Below are 20,323 nucleotides of genomic sequence, written 5' to 3'. Positions count from 1 at the left end.
TGCTTACAGGTGTTTACATATATACTAGGTTGTCCTAGCTTTTTTCAGTTTCCGTTGCTATGTCACTATTGTCGCATGCATGAAACAATTTTTGACAGACGTTTGCCCAACTGGCGAGCTGCGTCACCAACATGCATGTTGATCTATTTTTTGAATCTTTCATTCATGTTTTGCATGCACTTCCAATCACTTCTACCATCACTTAGTGTCACCATGCATTCACTATCTAATTTTCTTTCAGTTGCCCATCAGGGGATCGAGCCAACCTTGGCCCAAACTCTACCTCCACTAAGGCTTCATTGTGTAATCTGGGGTAGAAAGGCTCACCTTCCTCTCTAGAAATGTGCATTCCTACCCAACACTAGACTCCAGGTTTGTTTTGCACATTTCTGGAGGATAGTGGCTACTTGGCCCAAGAAATTGCAGAAATCTTCCCCTGGGCTAGCAGTCCTTCCTAGATGGAATTACGCATTACACAATCCTAGTAGTTAGCAGCCAGATTGGACTGTACATTGCATAGTTCCAGTAGGAATTTAGTCTACTAGCAACCCAGACTGTGCCTTGTGTAGTCTTGGCAGTCGATCTCCTGACCTCTAGGACACAATTTCTCAACCTTAATGATCATTCACCCAGGTATGTTGCAAGTCAGTTCTCATGTTCATTTTGGTTTTTGACTGACATATTTCTTGCCATGAGTGTTTCCATGTCTCCAAGTATCGCAGGTGTTCATATACCTCTCAGCATTACAGGTACAATGGTTTCCAGGAGACCAAAGATGAATACATCATTCAGAGCACACTTGGGGATGCAGTCGATCAAGTGTTTATGGACTTTCCTACCCATGAAGACATCAAGTCATTCGTAGAAAAGGATATCAAGATATGATAGCAGGAAAATCACAACAAAGAGCATCATGAACAACAGCTGAGGAAAGCATACCAAATGCAACAAATGCAAGAGGAGGGTTGTTGATAACATGGAGGTAGAACAAGCTTGCAAGCTCAAGAAATTCCATTGATGATGAAAGAAACTTTGGAGACTCCGACTATGAGGTGATGGCGTGACATGAAGATTGTGCGAAGGCAGAGAATGGAACAAAGAAGGAGTTGCATGTGTTGAAGAAGCAACTTGGGAAGAACATGAAGCTGCACATACATACGAATGAGTTGTAGCAGGTACATGGAAAACAATGAGCACACATGAACTCACGGATGAAGCAACACCTGTACAAGTTAAAGATCCATCCGAACAACTGACACGAAGTAGAAATGGTGAGCAGTGTTGTTGATTCCATGCAAGGGACTCAACATCACGCATGTCATTGAGTGCACACATGAAATCAAACCCATTCAACACACTCACGAAGGCGAAGACAAGAAGAAAGTCCAACTGGAGCTGAACATGTACCTTGGAAAATTGATGCGCATGAGCACCAGCACACACTTGAAGATCATCATGAACACTATGCATCAGTGTGTTGTCATTTCAGCCGCACCCAAGAAGACCATGTGCATATTATAAAATGAGTTGGATGAAGGGGTCAAACCAATGCAATGGCTGCAGTAGAAGAAAGAGTTCTCTTTGGCAAGATGTAACCATAAGGTGCATGCACACCATCGCGGATGGCCAAGCTTGGCATCAGCTCACCAGCTTCACCATCACAAGCATGTCAAATATTTGGTCTCACCACAACGGACCGAGTGTCAGTGATGTCTTGCAAGGATTTCTCAAGCCATGTTGTCTCACATGAGTACATGTGCATTGTAATGTTTAGTCATGTCAAGTGTAATTCAAGTGTCAATAGTTGGATGTAACAATCATAAAGTAGGTGAAGAGTCATGAGGGTAGTTGAATTGTCACAAAGGGGAATGTCAAGGGTCACCCCACCCTTTTCTATAAATAGTCCCCCATAACTCATTGTAAGGGCTTTTATTCAACCAAGCTTCTACTAAGACCACCTTGAAGAAGGCTTGGACAATATTGTAACATGCCTTGGCTTCTCTGTCGCACGGAGCTAGTACATCTCTTTAGATGAGCCGGTGGATGTGGCTGTAACATTCCATTATTAGGACTCGCAGGTTTACATGGATGTATTGTATGATTAAGACTTACACTTCTTTATATAATAAGAGCCAACACATTTTCATGCGTATGTTGTTATTATAGTTGGACTGCTCTGGTTTCCTTAATGATATATATTTTTTTAACTTACGTACTTGTGTATGAATTGAGTCACATGAAATTATATGAATCTTGTTGTTAGTGTGTTGTATATGTTGTTAATGTTGTCACCATCCATGTCGACTGCTCTTCCAGACATCAGACAGAACTTTCACATTAACCTTGCTGTAACAACTGTTGCACTCTTCTCAGACTGATCCGTGAGTGTTGTACATGTTATCTTACCTTATATGATGTGGTTGTCAAATCTAAGTGGATTGCTTCACCAGAAGTTGTGCATGTCCTTTTGTGTTGCTAGTCGAGTTGAGACTGATCCCTTTCAACCTGGAACTCACCTTCACCTTCTTCTCCCTTCGAAGTGTTAGAACCTCTCATATACCTTCCTTGACTCACTGCATGAATCGCACCCTTGCTACTGACAGAGTTATATTACTTGCCTCTTTCTGATATCGCAGTCAAGGCATTACCTTACGACCCACTACTGGGACTCCTACACCAAACGGTCTGAGGTCTAATTGGGACTTATTACTGGGGAGATCCCCTTGAGATGTTGGTGAGTCCAGCACCATCAAAATTTCTAGCACTACAAGGAGGGCCTGATGACAAGTTGTGTCCTCTCATCTAGTTTTGAACCTTTGCGTATCTTTCGTGGAGTCTTGCACTCTTCTTCCCCCGAGGTGTTTTTTGAATCACGAAGATGTCTCCATCTCGGGGAAGGTTTTTGATCTCTTGTCCACTCACACGTATGTTGGTGAAGGCGAAGTGGCCTAGCCTGAGCACTTACATTACTTTCTTTCCATCATTCATGAGGAATATGAGTTTTTTTATGAACAGGCCGATTTGTTGCTTGCATACACACTTCGAGAATCTCCATTTCATTGGGTGCTCAGACTACCGGCCGACACCATGCACTCATTTGATCACTTCTATGATATTATTGAAGACATGTTCTATCGTTTTGATCCAAACCATCTTGACTGGAAACTGTTATAGCAACGGAGGGCTCCACACGAATACCTTATTCATTTTTGGCAACGCTTCTGTGACATGCAGTTTCAAGCTCTGAGGAGCCAGATGAAATTTTCTTATCTTTGGGACTGGTTCAAATACTGCCTTAAGAAATATGCTTGTCCCAAGAGAAATTTTGAGATCAATCCTCGCTCAAAATTATTCGTTGATGGAGCTGCGCAATCTCATGTGGAAGCGGGCACTGTCTCAACTAACTATCTACCTTCCTCTTATTCAACAGCTGCACAACTACCCAGTGATGTTGAGGATCATGCTCACACACCTCTTCATCCTTCACACCCTCCAAACATCACTTCACTCACTTTTTGCACAGATTTGGTTGTGAGTCCTTTGAGTCCTCATATGCATTCTTTTCTATGACCTTTGTCTTCGCACCCAGGTGCTCCTCCTGATGATGCTACCTTGTGTTCATCCATTTTGGACTCCTCACCTGTTGTGAACAAGGAACAACCCACTGATGGAGTTGGTGTTGCACCACCAACATGCGTTATCATTCATGAAAAGTATGAGTGGAAGCTTGAGCATCAATGCTTGGCGAAGGATGACTCCCTTCCATTAGATCCCTTTCTGTTCTTCCCTAACATCCTTGGTGAACCACCGTCCATGATTTTGCATGTGTGTCTTCATCCACCGATGCACCCATTGTTGGTCTTTCATAGGACGCACTGTATGTAAGCCCATTATAAAACAATGGAGACTACCAATCATTCATTGGAAATCCACTTGATATTTCATCTGCTTTTTCCAGAAACGAAAAGGGTGAACATCCTTCCTCCTCATCTACCCCTTTATGTGATTCATCAAACCATGAGGATGCCGACAAATATCCTTAATTTTCTAATCTTGGTTTTCGTGCTCTCTTCACCTCATCATCTGATCACGATGTTAATTCACTCACTGTTAATCTGTCTAAGTCACTGGTTTACAAAGGTCCATTTGTCAACAAAGTCAAAATCCCACAGACCATCGAGGCACTTCAGCTCGATCTGATGGTTATGTTAGGCCCTCGCTGTCCTGAGGTTGGTTTCGCTTCCAATCAGGAAATTGTTCAAACACTCAAGGCTCCTCATCACTCGTATATATTCACTCAAGATCAATCTAACACTCTAATTTTACTTCCTCCACTCGAACTACATGATCCCATTGCTTATGCATTAGAGGAGTCTTGCATTGCAAGAAATCATGTGCGATGCAAGTTATCTTTGTTTCTTTCGTTTGCTTGCATCTCACAGTCAAGAGTGTGTTTATGCTTCAAAGTTGCACATAGTTTCACACAACACCATGATAAGTCCGCGGACTGCCAGTCATGCACATGCACTCACTTATGTTCCATGGGAACTTTGAATCATGAAGTGTTGTTATCTTCATTGTTATATCTTTCTTTCTTGTTGGTTCGCACAATTGGGTTGCTCGCGGACAAAGACTTCTCCAACATGGGCCTACACATGCTTCAATGGTTGCATTGGAAGTATCAATTCATGTGATCAGGCCCATGTATCATTAGTATAGGAGTAGGAGTAGCATTTGCTTTCAGTTTTTTTCTTTCATGCTTGTTTGTTTACGTGCTTTGTTTGCTCTTATTTTACTTGCTTCGCTTTCATTTTTTCTTCTGCTCTTGCTTTCCTTTGTTGATTGTTAGTTCATTCACTTGTTTCATTCATAGGTTAGTTTTGCATGAAACCATGTATGACTCTTGAAGCGAGATGGGTAAAGTACAAGAGGGCTTGTACATCTATCACTACTTAGTTCTCTGTTATCTTGCCTCTGTATGATGAGGTTGTTACTTTTATTCCATGGTACATCGAAGCAAAATAAATATTGTTCTAAGTGAACCTTGTTGTAAACACAATGCTTGCATGCTAACTAGTGTCACCTTCTCTAGTTGATTGTTTTTGGGTTAACCCTTCTCAGCTCAGTCAAGTAGAGTAAGGTAAGGGGGAAAACCTTAACAGGCATGCCAAGGAAACAATAAACTACTTCTCTACTAGAACAACCTTTTCTACTCTCAATAAGTCAGGATCCCTCTTCTGCCTCTGAAATGAATAAGTGCTATGCATAGTGAAAATGAAAAAATGAAAAAGTCAAAAAATTCAAAATGAAAAATGAATAAGGCGAAATAAGAGAAACGCTTCCTACACAGGGAGGTCATACAAGTAACTCTGCCAGGGTATTGACCAGGCTCGATGGTGTTATCACTCCTACATTTCTTCCTACTTGTCAGAAAAAGAAATGATAGAGGTAACCACTAACCATTTTTGGAGATCAGGACCTAGCCTTCCTAATCTGAAAGAGGCCTCTCTTTTTTTTATTTCACTTTGTTTTAGTTAATTAATGTTAGGATACTTATGATTGTGCTTGGGTTTTTCTTTGAAATCGGGTGGTGGGATCACTTACTTAGATGAAAAGGGTTGTCTTTTATGATTGGGCTATGGGGTCAAATATCAGAAAAACAAGACTAGATTAAACTCTATAAACAGTGTTTAGAGGGCAAGATAGAGGAGTCACTGTAGATCTCAAAGGTTTGAAGGTGAAATGGTTTCCAATCGGATCTAGGAAGTAAATAAGGGTTCCATAGGCCGGATCATGAAAAGAATGAAAGAGGTAAACCGAGATGGGAGAGAACTTAAGGGTTCTCAAATCCGGGTATCAGCGGAAAACATATAAATGACTAACTATGCGAAACAAAGTGTACTTAAACAAATTCTGAGTGATATTTCCAGTTAATTCATTCAAATTTAGAAAACAATTAAGTTTATGAAACACATAAGAAGGTAACAAAACTAGACAAGGAAGATACTTCACTACAATAGCTCATCTCATGAATCCTCTAGTGCAATCTTTTTATTACTTGAAAAGTGATACAATCACCCTTAGGTTTAAGATCAATTTAACTCTACAAATGTATATAAATCCACACAATTCTTTGAATTTTGAAGTATTTATACGAAAATAATTTACAAAATATCTCAAACTACATTGAGAACTAATTTAGGAAAAGGAAATATCTTCATGCAAGAAGATAGAGACAACTATTGAACTGCTATTTGTTGTCCCTTTTATTTAGGTTCTGTTGTCTTTTAGTCTTTGATCTTTTTCCCTTTAAGTTTCTTGGTTGTTTAGTCTTCACGCTGGATGTCATATTTACTTATGACACTTCTTCTTATACATTTTCATCTGATATTCTTTTAACTTGTTAACCTGTCAATATCCTTTTACTGTGCTCTTTTACTTTTGACTGTACATTTATATTTTTACTGTGTATTTCCTACAATAAATCATTGAGTTTTTCCCATGTCTTAGCATCTGGTAATTGGATATTGAGCATTTTTTAGTATATCTCATCTTCCTCTGTATACTTGGAAAAAGTTGGATGATTGACAAAAATGTGTTTTACCTCATGCTGGAGGTAAAACAGGTTTTCAAAAGTTTGGTATAATACTTTTCCTATTGGTATACCCTTCATAGATGAAGTTTTTACCTAATCTCTTGCACCTTCCCTTATCTTCTTATTGTAATCCTCTTGATTCATTAACTTATCATTTATAACTAAGGGATTAGGTAATCCCTTTTGCCTCAAAAGTTCGAACTTAACCATGAATCTATCAATTTCCAGTTGCATTGTTTGACACTTATCTTCTAAGTTCAACATAAAATTCCTCTTAGTGAGGACTCTTTTAACTTCCAAAATTGTACATGCCCTATCAGGTATCTCAAGTTCTTGCAGGTGAGGAAATGAATGATCCTTGCAACCTCCTCTAGCATATCTCCAAGTTCTTCTTTAACTTTCTGAATGCCTTCTGTAACCTTCTTTATCAAATCCATATGTTCAAAAATAACCTGAATGGATGGCCAAATATCATTGACAGAGGCAATGATATTGGCCCATAGTTGTTCCTTAGCCTGACCTAGAGGTTCATTCAATGTTAGCTCTTTCTCCAGGCTTTTGATTCTTTTAGTCATCCATCTGGCCTTCTGTTGTTCTTCTTTATGCATGATTTGGGCCAATTTGTAGTCTATTTCTAGGCTAGTGACTTTCTCCTTAAGTTTTTTCATCTCATTGGTCTGAATGGACATTTCTTCCATTTCTTTGACCAGCCTGTTTGCTCCATCTCCTGTGGAGCCCGTTGCTATTGATCTTGTCGCTAATGTAGTTGTTAGTAGTGCAGTGGCCATTGGAGCAGTGGGAGCTAAGGATTTTGCTAGTGTAGAAGGTAGAACAGTAGTAACTGTTGGAATGAGAGTTGTAGGAGCATTATTCAGACTAGCTTGTTTGAGCTGCATCAAGCTATCTAGTTCTTTCTCCATCTCCTTTAACTGATCATTCAGTTGTAGCACTAAGTCCATCATCTCTTCATGATTGCTCTGACTTTCCAGGACCTCCTTTGTTTATGGGTGCTGTGAATGAGGCATCTTAAGTTGTTTCTTGAGGGCTGCTATGTCCTCATTCTTCTTCTTGATCAATTTCTCTATGGCCTTAACATCACTTGGGTCATGGCCTAGTTCGATGCTCAAGTCCTCCAAGGATTTTATCCTAGTGTCTTTGGCCTTTGAGGAGGCCTTCTCCAAATTTTATTGGGCTGTCACATTGCCCAATGACTCCTGCAGCTTGTAGGCTTCCATGGCCTTTCCTGTGAGGGAGGAGTAAATCATTTCTCTAGCCTGTTTGTGGAACTTTATCTGATCAATGGGATGAACATCCCTGGGCAACACCTCAAAATTTGTCTTCTTATAATTTGTTGAGGTCTTTGGTTGTTGTAAAGTGGGCTACAAAAATGATACTTTCATTTTCCCTGCTTTGATGTCAAAGGCTGACATCAGTCTGGTCTGGTTTGGTGGTGTAAGCTTGAGGTATTGGGCATATGTCTCTGCCTTCAATTTTTCATTCCTTATCTTTATCTCTTGAATCTATCTTTGATATTCTTTTCATTTTCAGCTAGCCTGGAAAAGGAAGAAACCTCCATACTCTTTTGTCTCTCTATCTCTATGTGTTGGAGGTTGATGGTTGTTGTGTTTCACCTGATGAAACTATTATTTCGCTTCTCTATCTCATTGCCTCAGTGTGAGTTATTTCCTCTGAAGCATTGTTCTCCTCCTGTTCAAAGACATGATTCAACTTGGGCCTCTTTCTTGGCTCAAATAGCTCATTAGTAGTCTCCATGGTAGAGCTAGATTCCTCCTCCCTATTCCTCTTAGGATTCTTCTCTTCATTGGTTGGGGTCTAAAGGGCAAGAGGAATTTTCATTGCCTCCCCTTATTCTGGAACCTAGAAGAAAGAGTTGTGATCAAATTGTCTTTCAAGATCAATGAGTGTGTTCTCCACCCACTTATCCTGGTTAGCAAATTGTTCAATTTCAGGTATTGGGTGGTGGATGTATGCCTCAAACTTGACCCTGAGCATAAGGTTAGTTGTAACCCCTTGAGGGCCATACTACCATATGAATTTGTTTCTGAACTTTACCTTTTGCAGTAAACTGTTAGCCTCTAGTCCAACCTCTCTATTGTTGCAAATGAATGGGCCCAATTGGTTTTACACTTTGAATTGAGTTTTCTTCCTATAAGCTAGGAAGTGGACCTCATTAGAGCTAATGATTTTCTGAAGTATTCAAGAGTAAATATCCTCATAGGGAGGTATTTGGGAAACTTATATGGGGCTAATTGGCAGCCATAGATTCTAATCTGAATGTGGTTCTGGTAGAGGTAACAGTCTCCCACCTTGTTGTTCTTTGCCAATTGTAGCACTCTCTTGATCTCTGGGTTGATTCTAGGCTGAGTCTTAGAAGTCAGCATGTTCATGACAAGATTTACAAAGGAGTCTATCAAGTATTTGTAGGTGATCATTGTGGAAAACTTGTGGACCAAGGGTGTCCAGTAGATGACTGATCTTTCCTTTCCCTTCGTATCCAACTTCTAGATGCTCAAGGGGAACTTATCTATCTGGTAATACAAGAATATATGAAACAACACTGAAGAGTATTTGAAAAATCTTTCAGTGGGCAGTCTACTGAATTGTTCATGCATTATGTTTGCAATGAACTGAGCATAATCAAACATGATAGCAGGAGGCTTGCCTGGAGTAAAAATGGACAAGAAGGCCAAGATGACCTCATCCACATGCTCACCTGTGGTATATCCAAGGATGCATGAGAGTATGGTGATTATATGCCTGGAAGTCTCTGAGAAAAAGGTGGCAGCATAGGGTGGGGTATCTGTAGGAATATGGCGGTCTTCAATGATAAAATTTGGAAGATTTTCTTGATTTTCACCTAGTCTAATGTAATGTGAAAGTCCAATAGGTTTCCAATGGATAGAGGGGTTAGATTGGAGCTAGGTTAGATTTGAAGCATCTGGTTGATTGACTCAGTTGTAATGGTGAATAATAACTCATGGTTTGTGGCAAAAATAACCCTTTGGCTAGGGATATAATAGGCATGACAAAAATGTACAATATCTGGGAAAGGGTGAACTTCTCCGAATGTGTATCTCGGTAAATTGGATTCCGAGAGGTTTATCTCATCTGTATGGTTCAAAAATCTATCCTTAATCCAACAGTGGAGCTTTAGAAGGTGGGCTGCAGTTGCAGTGTCCATTATTTGGAAATCCTTGTCTGCTAGGGCCAAATGGTCAATGTCCAGGTGAGGGGTTGAGACTGGTCTAACATCTAGAGAGGTTTGGGCAGGCATCTTGAGGATAAAATGTGGGAATTAGGCTTGTACAGATTGTACAAGTGAAGCTTTGAATAGGTCTATACAGATATAGGGTATTGGCAGTTTGTAGGATAGGGGTTTGGGTATTTCAGGGGGTAAATATTCTCAATTTATGGGAAATCAATTAAATTCAATTAATCATTTCTTGAATTCACTGTACGTTTTTATACTCAGAGGACAGTGCTGGTTTTTGTTAAAATACCTGGAAATGGTTGTATAGGCTACAAAATGGTGTGAATGGTGGCTGCAGAGGGTACTGTGGCTTTAGGTTTGCACTGGAGGGGTTAATTGGGCTTCTAGAGCATGTTCAGGAGGAATTTGGTGGTAAAATCTAGTTGCAGAGGCTCATGGTGGCGTAGGAAAGCTTGGGAGGCTTTCACAGAGCAAATGAGCGAAAAAGGGTGAAAATGGGCATCTTTCGCCTCTTAACCGGAAATGGTTAGAAATTGGTGGGTCATTTCATAATGAACAGTGATGGTTTTGGGATTATGCAAGGAGGCAGTTTCATTGCTCATTGCACCGCTTCTAGGAGTGGGGTGGTATTTTCTTGAGACCATGTGAGTTAACGAGGAGATGCCATATAGCCAAAAGGGGCCCAACCAAAACCATGAATCTCACGTGCTCTCAGGCAGGTAAAGGTCGGGAGGTGAATGAACGTTATATGGACGCGTGCCGTTAGATCTGCGGGTGACAGATCTAATGGCTGTTGCACATTGAAGCTGCGTGGTAGGAGAAGGGGAGGAGATTTGTGGGGCCTGGGGGAATTAATTACACTAAACTATAATTAATTAATGAATTAACGGGGCGAGTTAAAATCATAATGAATGGTTTAAGGAGTGGGGGACTTAATAAAGTAATGCGCGGGGGGGGGGGGGGGGGGGGAATTTAAACTTAGGATAAGGGTTTTTAGGCAAAATAGGGAAATTAATAAGGGGAAAGTGGTTTCTTCAAAGGGGAATGGGTTTCACACTAGGGAAGAGGGGTTTTGGGTATGGGAATGAATTTTGGAGGGTAATTTACTAGGGAAAAGTGTGAAACAATGGGGCAAGGGTGAAAATGAAGGGAAAAGGGTATTTTTCTTAGGAAATGATGGGATAATGGGGAAATTAGTAAGTATGTAGTGGGGGGTGAAATGGAATGAGGGGAAGTTAGCCAAATCAACTTGTGAACATCCTTTCACTTTCATAACTGCTCCTGCACACTAAAACACATGATTAAGCATGATAAATGTGCTTTTGTTTCAATGAAATTTATACTTCTGCAACTTTTCTTCTACTTACCCTTTACTTACCCTAACATTTTTTTTTCTTCACTTTAATGGGTGCATTTAAGCTAGCAGACCCTTTCTTTCATTTTTCTTTTGAAATGTAAACTATCTACTTCTAACCTTATATATTCCAAGGGCTCAGATTAAACTGATGAGCTCCTTTTATTTCTCTACCTATCTACTGATCTACCAAGATTAAACAGTTTGGCTAGATCTTTATTCTCTAACTATAAACATGAAATTTAAAGCATGACGTAGTCAAGATTAAACTATTTGACTATTCATGGGTTGTGGAATTTATGACAAGTTGCACACAACCATTATTTTTGACAGTAAATTAAAAAGTAGTGGCACTTGGACTTGCACACTTCAATGATCTGTTTTTGTTTGGTGTTCATATTTTTTCAATTTTTTGATATTTTATTATTCTTTTTGTCCGTTGATATTTATTTTAGGACATACCCTCTTTAAATTTTTTAATCTTTTAGTATGGAAAACATTTGCAGAAAAGAAAAGGTATGTACAATATTACAAGACTTAATCATAGCCAATTTAAAATTATGAATCCTATTATTATAGGACCCTAATAGTGGCTCAACATGGGGATGGCATTTCCTGGTGAAATGTCAAGAACTCTAAAGATCAATAGCCTTTGAATTGGGACTAAAGTTACCTCGTAAATTGTTCCTCTGTGATTTCTGCTTTATTGATACTTATGATGGTGAACCCTTCAGAGCTCAAGGCCTTCTCTCCGGGATTCAACTTCAAAAGATCACCATGCAATCTAATCTAACACTCTGCAATGTTATGTACAATGATGAAAAGTAAAGTGAACCATTGTTAATTAGTGGAAAACTGATGCTTCAACATTCTACCATTGACAAGTCCTCCTGGTAGATCTGATCCATCCATCTCTCCCAAGAAAAAGGCATTGTTACCCCTGTAACCATAAATGACATAAGGTCCTTTTCATAAGAAGTCAAATTTGTCATGTTTTCCTTTTTCTTCCCTTCTTGAATCCCACTTAAGAAGTTTACCACCTATGTCAAAATCATCTGCTTTGGTCTTTTTACCAAATACCTTTTCTATTTTGTCCTGGATTACCTGTGATTTTACATATACTTATTCTTTGGTCTACTGCAGGTGTATGGTCTGATTTATCCTTCTTTGGATATCGTTTGGCTCCACCTTTAAATCCTAGATGATCTTCATCACTGGCACACCCATTTAGGATGGAAAAACAACATCCATCCCATATACTAACTGATAGGGAGAAGTGCCAATGGAATTCTTTGTAGTTAGTCTATTTTCCCATAAGGCATTAACCAACTTTTTGTTGTCTTCCAGTAAGTTCTTAATGATATTCACCAATATTTTGTTAGAGGATTCTGAAAATCCATTACCTTGAGGGTAATAGGTTGTGGAGTGTCTAAGGGTGATGTGGTATTTGTTACAGAAGTCTATCATTCTCTTGGATTTAAAGGCAGCTGCATTATCAATAATGAGCTTCGGGGGCATCCAAATCTTGACAGGATATTATTCTCTAGAAAGGAGATAATGATAATGTTTGTGGCTTGTCTAGAAGGTATGGCTATCAAAATCCACTTATGCTAGGCTGAGGAGGCTAGGTGTATTTCTCCAATGAAGTCTAACCCCCATTGTTGAAATGGAATTTCAGTGGAGATTGGTTTAAGAGGCAAGGGTAAAAGTTTTCTCTTTCCCTCAAATATCTGGCACTTATGACAGGAGGTCACATGTTTCTTAACATCTGCAAACAAGGTGGGCCAGTAGAAACCAACCCTTAGAATTTGTCAGCAGTAGTCTTCCAATACAAGTGTCCTCCACAATCCCCTGCATGAAATTCTTGCATAATTTTATCAGCTTCATCTTTCAGTAAACAATTCAAAATAATACCACTAATGTATTTCCAAAACAAAGCATTATTTATAGTACAATATCTCAATGACTTCATTTTCAAAAATCTAGCTTTAGTTCTTGACAAACTAGGAGGAGCTTGTAAATTTAGTAATAGAAATATGATATCTACATACAAAGGTGAATCAGTAAAAGGTTCACTGATCTGTGGAGTCGGCATCTCTTCCTGATCATCAAGGTCTCCAATGAAATTAATATCTAGGGCCTCATAGTTCGATTCAAACATGAGTTTGGCTAAACCTTGGACTTTGATAAGCTTAGTAGGCTTTATCTCTATGTCATATTCCAATATTGTTGCAATCCATTTGCCTCTCTTTCCTTCAGGCCCATTTTGTGGCAAAATTTCCTTAACTACTAAGTTTGGAACATAAGCAATGATGTGAGAATACATAATGTAGACTCTGAAACCTTTGATAGCCTTTACTAAAGCTAATTCTTGTTTTTCCATAATATTGTATTTGAGTGTGGAATCTCTTAAGGATCTACTGGAAAATTCAATTGGTTGTTCATATCCTCGATCATTCTTTTGCACCAAGACTACTACAATGGTGTGTTCTGAAGTAAAAGAAAAAATTATAAAGTCTTTCTGAAAATCAACACTTATAAGGACTGGATTTTTGGTTAAGGCTTCCTTGATGGCTTCAAAGGACTATGTAGCCTCCACTATCCATTTAAGTGTTGAGTCCTTTCTCAACATGTTATTTAGTTCTCTAATCAATTCTGCTAAATTTGAAACGAATCTCCTGAGAAAAACTATCTTGCCTAAAAATGACTGTAACTCTTTAATGTTTCCAGGATGGGCAATGGTCAAAATGGCCTCTATTCTAGCAGGATCTATTCTAATTCCATCTTTGGATATTATATGTCCCAAAAACTTTCCCTCTTCTAAACCAAATAGTGTCTTTTTGTGATATAAAGAAATCCCAAATTTCCTACATTTGATGAAAACTCGTTTCAAGTGGTCTAGGTGTTCATTGTCATATTTAGAAAAGACAATATGTCATCTTGGTATACTACTAGGAAATCATGGATCTCCTTGGAAAAATATTTATCCATAGCTCTCTGAAATGTTGTTCCTGTGTTCATTAATCCAAAAGGCATCTTCAAATACATGAAGGTACCCCAAGGAGTAGTAAATGGAGTTTTGGCTTGGTCCTCTGGTTGAACTAAGATCTAGTGTTATCCAGAAAATCCACCAAGTAAAGAGATTCTTGATGAGCCTACTACCCTTTGAAGCATATGGTCCATTTTTGGTAGAGGATAGTTGTCTTTTAATGGAACCTTGTTTAAATTTCTGAAATCAACACAAAGTCTGATTTCTCCAATCTTTTTCTTAGTAGTGACTAAGTTTGAAATCTAATCTCAGTATCTAATGGGAGCTATAATTTGGGCATCTAACATTCTTTTAACTTCTTTCTCAATAGATGGCATAAGAACTGGGTTAATTCTTCTAAGTTTCTATTTGAAAGGTTTATGATCTTCTTTGAGAGGTATTTTATGTTGTATTATGCTAGTGTCATAAGACTTCAAGTCTTCATAACTCCATGCAAAAACATTTGGAACCCTTTAAGCATATTTATGTATTTTACTTTTTCCTCTGGAGGTAAGGTTTTTGATATTTTAATAAATTTTGGTTTTTCCTCAGTTCCTATGTTACATTCTTCTATATCTTCTCTTAAAGGTTCTAGTTTCAGTTTCTTAGCTACATCATTTGAGTCAAACAAATCTTCTAAGGGGACTAATCCCTTAGGCAAAAAAATATTTTTCAGATTAAGGATTTCAGGATCATCATTCATTATTTCCTATAACTCTACACTTTCTAAGTTATCTACTTCTAATCTAATGAAATTAGTAGGTTTAGCTATATCTAAAATACGTACATCTATGTCACTATCTATGTTATTATCCACTGTACAGTCTGTATCTATTTTACAATTCTGAAACTCACCTTCAGCATTCATAAAGTTATAAATCTGAGAATCTTGGGAGAAAATATGCCAATACTTCAATTTGTCTGGCATAATAGGCCTACGTCTCACTTCTGTAGTGTACTGATGGTTGGGTTGAAAGGGAAATTACATGTACTAGCAAAAGTGGCAAGACTATGGGCTTGCATGTTTTGTTTTCTGGGAATGGAACCAAAGTTTATTTCCAGGTCTTTAATCAAATTTAGGATAGTCTCCCTTTATTGACTAAGTCTGGGATTATTTACAGAGTATTCACCATTAATTTGTTTAATAATCAGTTATGAGTCTCCAAGTATGGAAACTCTTTTGGCTCCAAGTTTTCTAACCATCTGTAACCCTATGATCAGGGCTTCATATTCAACCATGTTATTGGTACACTTGAATTTTAATCTAAATGCATGCCCCTAAGAATGATTTATTTCCATATTATGGATCCACACTCCTTCACCAGCCCCTAACCTATTCACAAATCCATCAAAATCTAGATGCCATAGGGACTCATGAAAAATGTTCTCACTATCAGCTGTTTTGTATTTCAATTCTTTAGCTGTGATTTGATTGTTGTCATGTTTTGAATTGTACAAGATGAAAGATTCCATAACAGAATGCATGGAGTATATGGGAAATTTTTCTAGTTTTTCAGCACTACACACCATGCATTTCATCAAGGTCTCTCTATATAATTTCCTTTGTAGGCCAAAAACAGATATGGTGGCATAAGTCATATCTAACTACAAGGATCCTTGCAATTTTGCTCCCCATGTGCGAGATAACAACATTCCATTTTTGGGTGGGACGTCTGCAACTACTATGTCCATTACAATACTTTTTGTTGGGCATTGGACTAGAGTTAAACATAAATACTTGATCAAACCAAGGCATTTAACTTGGCTTGAGTCACAGGAAAACAAATCCTTATATGGTCTCATGATGTCTAAGTTCAGTCTCTCCATGATTGCTTTTGGCATCAAATTATGGAATGCCCCTGAGTCTAACATATAATTATGTAATATCTTGTCTTGAATGTTTAGGATAATGTAGAAAGGAGGGATTCCCCCTTGCTGATGAGTACCATTCACCTCAGGGCCAAACAATAATTCAGGTAGATCATCATTCAAATTGACAACATCTTCTCCCTCTCATATATTTAATGTTTTAGTTATCCGTGATCTATAGGATTCATTCTTTACTAGTTCGGTCAAAGGAACTGATATCTTTAATTTTGGTATTTCAGTTTTGATGTTGAAAGGGAGTTGAGCTTTGTTTGTTTGGATAAGATATTCCTTAACAAATGCATTCTGTGTGTTTTTATCTTTTTTTTTTTTTTCAGTACTAGGCATTTCAGTATGTGTTTCAACTGTTTTTCCTTGATTTCTCTTGTTTGGATTAATTTATGTGATTGTTTCAGTTTGAGTTTCAGTGGATGTTATATCTACAATTTTTGGGGTAGAAGTCTCCGGTGTTCCCCTAGGGGGGATTTGTAAAATATTTGTGACATGAGCTTCTGTTATTTTCTTAGTCTAGGTCTAGATTGATCTCTTAATGGGAGCTTCATTGTTCTTTTTACTTCTTAAGCTATATTGTTTGTGTACCTCATATATAGCTGAATCATATCCTTGTCTAAAGTCAAAGGATTCACCATATTCTAATAGAAACTGTTGCAACATGTATAACTCCTACTCTTCTAAGTAAGAAAAACAACATCTTCATCTTTGGTTTCTAGTAAGTTTAGTTGGGTATCATCCTCTCCTTCTTGGTCCTGTGAACCCTCAACATAGTTCTCTTGGAAGGGGGGCCTAATCTGCTGATCTGGTATAACATTCTTTCCAGTGTTAGGGCTCTTGCTAAAATTGGGGTTTCTTATTGGGGGTGGTTGTTGATTTTCCCATTGAGTTTTCCTCTTCTCTCTACACTCTTGGCTAAACTATCTATCATTCCATCAGAAGTGGAAGTTTTCTCTTTAATTACAACTCTCGTTTCATTTCTCATTATGGCTTTCTTAGCTAATAGGTTGGCCTCTACACTAACAACATTGCTTTGCATTTGTTCCAATGTTTCAAGGTTTCTTTCCCTTAACTGGTATGACATGTTAGTGTCAAAACCATCAATAAATTCAATTAATGCTTGGTCAAGAGGAGTTTTAATATTAGTTGGGATTGCATTGTAGATATTATTGAACCTAGTACAATAATCCTGGAGTGACTCATTAGGAGCTCTTCTAATGTTTTCATATTCAGAAATTATTTGCAGAGGGTTTTTCTTTCTCTCCCATCTATCAATGGATAATCTATGAAAATTAGCTAAGTCTGCAATATGGTGGGTAGATAAGGCTTTGAACCATTTCTTAACATCCCCAGTTAATGTTTGAGCAAACAACCTCATTTGGACATCTGATTCATCTATCTCATGCAACTCAAAATAGTTAATCATCTTGTTTACATGATGCTAGGCAGTGTACTCACCAGTAGCATCAAACAAAAAGATTTTTCTCTGATAATCTTGGGGCATGACATGGAGTTGTGTAGGTAAAACCAGAGATGCATATCGGTCTCCCATGGCCTGGATTCTGGCTTGGCTAGAGGGTAAAGTGCTGGTAGTTGAGGAAGGGATTGAACTAGATGGATATGGACTAGATGATGGTGAGGATGGTTGATGAATAACTGGTTTAGGGGATTGGATTGTGGTGGATACTATAGGTGAGATTATGGTAAAAGAAGGTGTACTTACAAAGAGCGAAGAATGTGCAGAAATTTCAGAGGTAGTAGTAGTAATGGGAGGTAGTTCAATAGATTGTTGAAGGTAAGCACTATCTATATTACTGATCAATGTAGAGGTCAAGGCTTCTAACTTGTCAAAAGCGTTCAAGACAAATTTATCTAAATCTAGATGGATAACCATTTTTAATTCAATGAGTTGAGTAAACTCAGGGTCTAACATTGTTTCATGGATGACATTCTTAGATTTAGTTCTAAATTGTGAGAGGTCAAATGACAAATCAAAATTGATTTCCTCTAAAGTTGACAACTCCTCAGGGAGTGAGTTTTCTTTGACTAACTAGCTACTACTTAACTAAGTTTCTACATTTTTTATTTTCTTAGAATTCTGTCTAGCTCATCAACTATAGTAGCGGGGTTTGTATCTGGGTTTGCCCTGGTATAGTGAGTCTTCTTAGGAGCCAGAATTATAACTTTTTTAACTGTTTTATGATTTAAAAAGATTAAAAAAAAAAAAAAAAAACTTGACAAAAACTACCTTAAGGGGCTTAAGATTAAATTTAAGGTTTCCTTAAAGTTTTATGAGACTAAGGATTGAAGTCCCCAATATGGTCGCCAATGATGTTATCACTCCAAAATTTCTTTCAAGTTGTCAGAAAAAGAAATGATAGAGGTAACCACTAACCAGTTTTGGAGATCAGGACCTAGCCTTCCTAATCTTAGAGAGGGCTCTCTCTTTGTTATTTAACTTTGTTTTAGTTAATTAATTTTAGGCTAGTTATGATTGTGCTTGGGTTTTGATTTGAAATTGGGTGGTGGGATCACTTACTTAGATGAAAAGGGTTGTCTTTTACTATTGGGCTATGGGGTCAAATGTCAGACAAACAAGATTGGATTAAACTCTAAAAATAGTGTCTTGGGGACAAGATAGAGGAGTTACTGCAGATCTCAAAGGCTTGAAGGTGAAATGGTTTCCAATTGGATCCGGGGAGCAAATAAGGGTTCCCTAGGACGGACCATGAAGACAATGAAAGAGGTCAATCGGGATGGGAGAGAAATTAAGGGTTCTCAAATTTGGGTATTAGAGGAAAACATATAAATGACTAGCTGTGCAAAACAGAGTGTACTTAAAGAAATTTTGAGTGATATTTCCAGTTAATTCATTCAAATTTAGAAAACAATTAAGTTTATCAAACACATAAGAAGGTAACAAAATCAGAAAAAGAAGATACTTCACTACAATAGCTCATCTCATGAATCCTCTAGTGCAATCTTTTTATTACTTGCTCCAGTCTATTGCCTTGAAAAGTGGTACAATCACGCTTAGGTTTAAGATCAAAATAACTCTACAAATGTATAGAAATCCACACAATACTTCGAATTCTGAAGTATTTACACAAAAAGAATTTACAAAATATCTCAAACTGCATTGAGAACTAATCTAGGAAAAGGAAATATCTTCATGCGAGAAGATAGAGACAACCATTTAACTGTTGTTTGTTGTCCCTTTTATTTAGGTTCTGTTGTCTTTTAATCTTTGATCTTTTTCCCCTTAAGCTGGTTGGTTGTTTGGTCTTCATGTTGGATGTCATATTTACTTATGACCTTTCATCTGATACACTTTCATCCAATACTCTTTGACCTTGTTGACCTGTCAATATCTTTTTACTGTGTTCTTTTACTTTTGACAATACATTTATATTTTTACTGTGTATTTCCTACTGTAAATCATTGAGTTTTTCCCATGTCTCAGGATATGGTAATTGGATATTGAGCATTTTTCAGTATATCTCAGCTACCTCTGTATACTTGGCATTCACAAAAAGGTGTTTTACCTCATGCTGGAGGTAAAACATGTTTTCAAAAGTTTTGTATAATACTTTGCCTATTGGTATACCCGTCATGGATGAAGTGTTTACCTGATCTCTGGCCACTTCCCTAATCTTCTTATTGTAATCCTCGTGCGTCATTAACTTATCATTTATAACTAAGGGAATAGGTAATCCCTTTTGCCTCAAAAGTTTGAACTTAACCATAAATATGTCAATGGCCAGTTGCAACAACGTAATCTTTGAAACGGGAACTAATACTGTTACCTGTTTCGTAGAGATAGCAAAAAATTGACCCGATTTAAAAAAAAAAGGCCAAATGGACAACACACATATTTTTTTTAGAGCATAGTCTTTGGCACTTTAAATAACCAGTACGATTACCCGTTTCGTAGGGGCAGTAAAAACGTGACCTGATTTTGAAAATTGGTAATGCAGAATACAATTCTTTTTTTTGGGAGCATATTTTTGACACTTTAAATTTTCTTGTGTATCAAATATAAATGTTTGTTTTTAAATGTTAGTGATTTTCATGCTGATATTGAAACATGTTGATGCAACATACCTTTTTCTAGAGGACTTATTTTTCACACTTTAAAATTTATTTATTTTTTTCTCTGTAAATGCTAATTCTATTAAAAAGTGAAAAAATATGTACAGTAAGGTCAGGTCCTCAGAGGAGGCCTAAGCCAGTCCT

The sequence above is a fragment of the Pinus tabuliformis genome, chromosome 7 (genome assembly GCF_031772625.1).
Source record: "Pinus tabuliformis cultivar Carrire ecotype Pingquan chromosome 7, CPIR1, whole genome shotgun sequence".
Taxonomy (NCBI): Eukaryota; Viridiplantae; Streptophyta; class Pinopsida; order Pinales; family Pinaceae; genus Pinus; species Pinus tabuliformis.
This window is presented reverse-complemented; position numbering follows the sequence as displayed.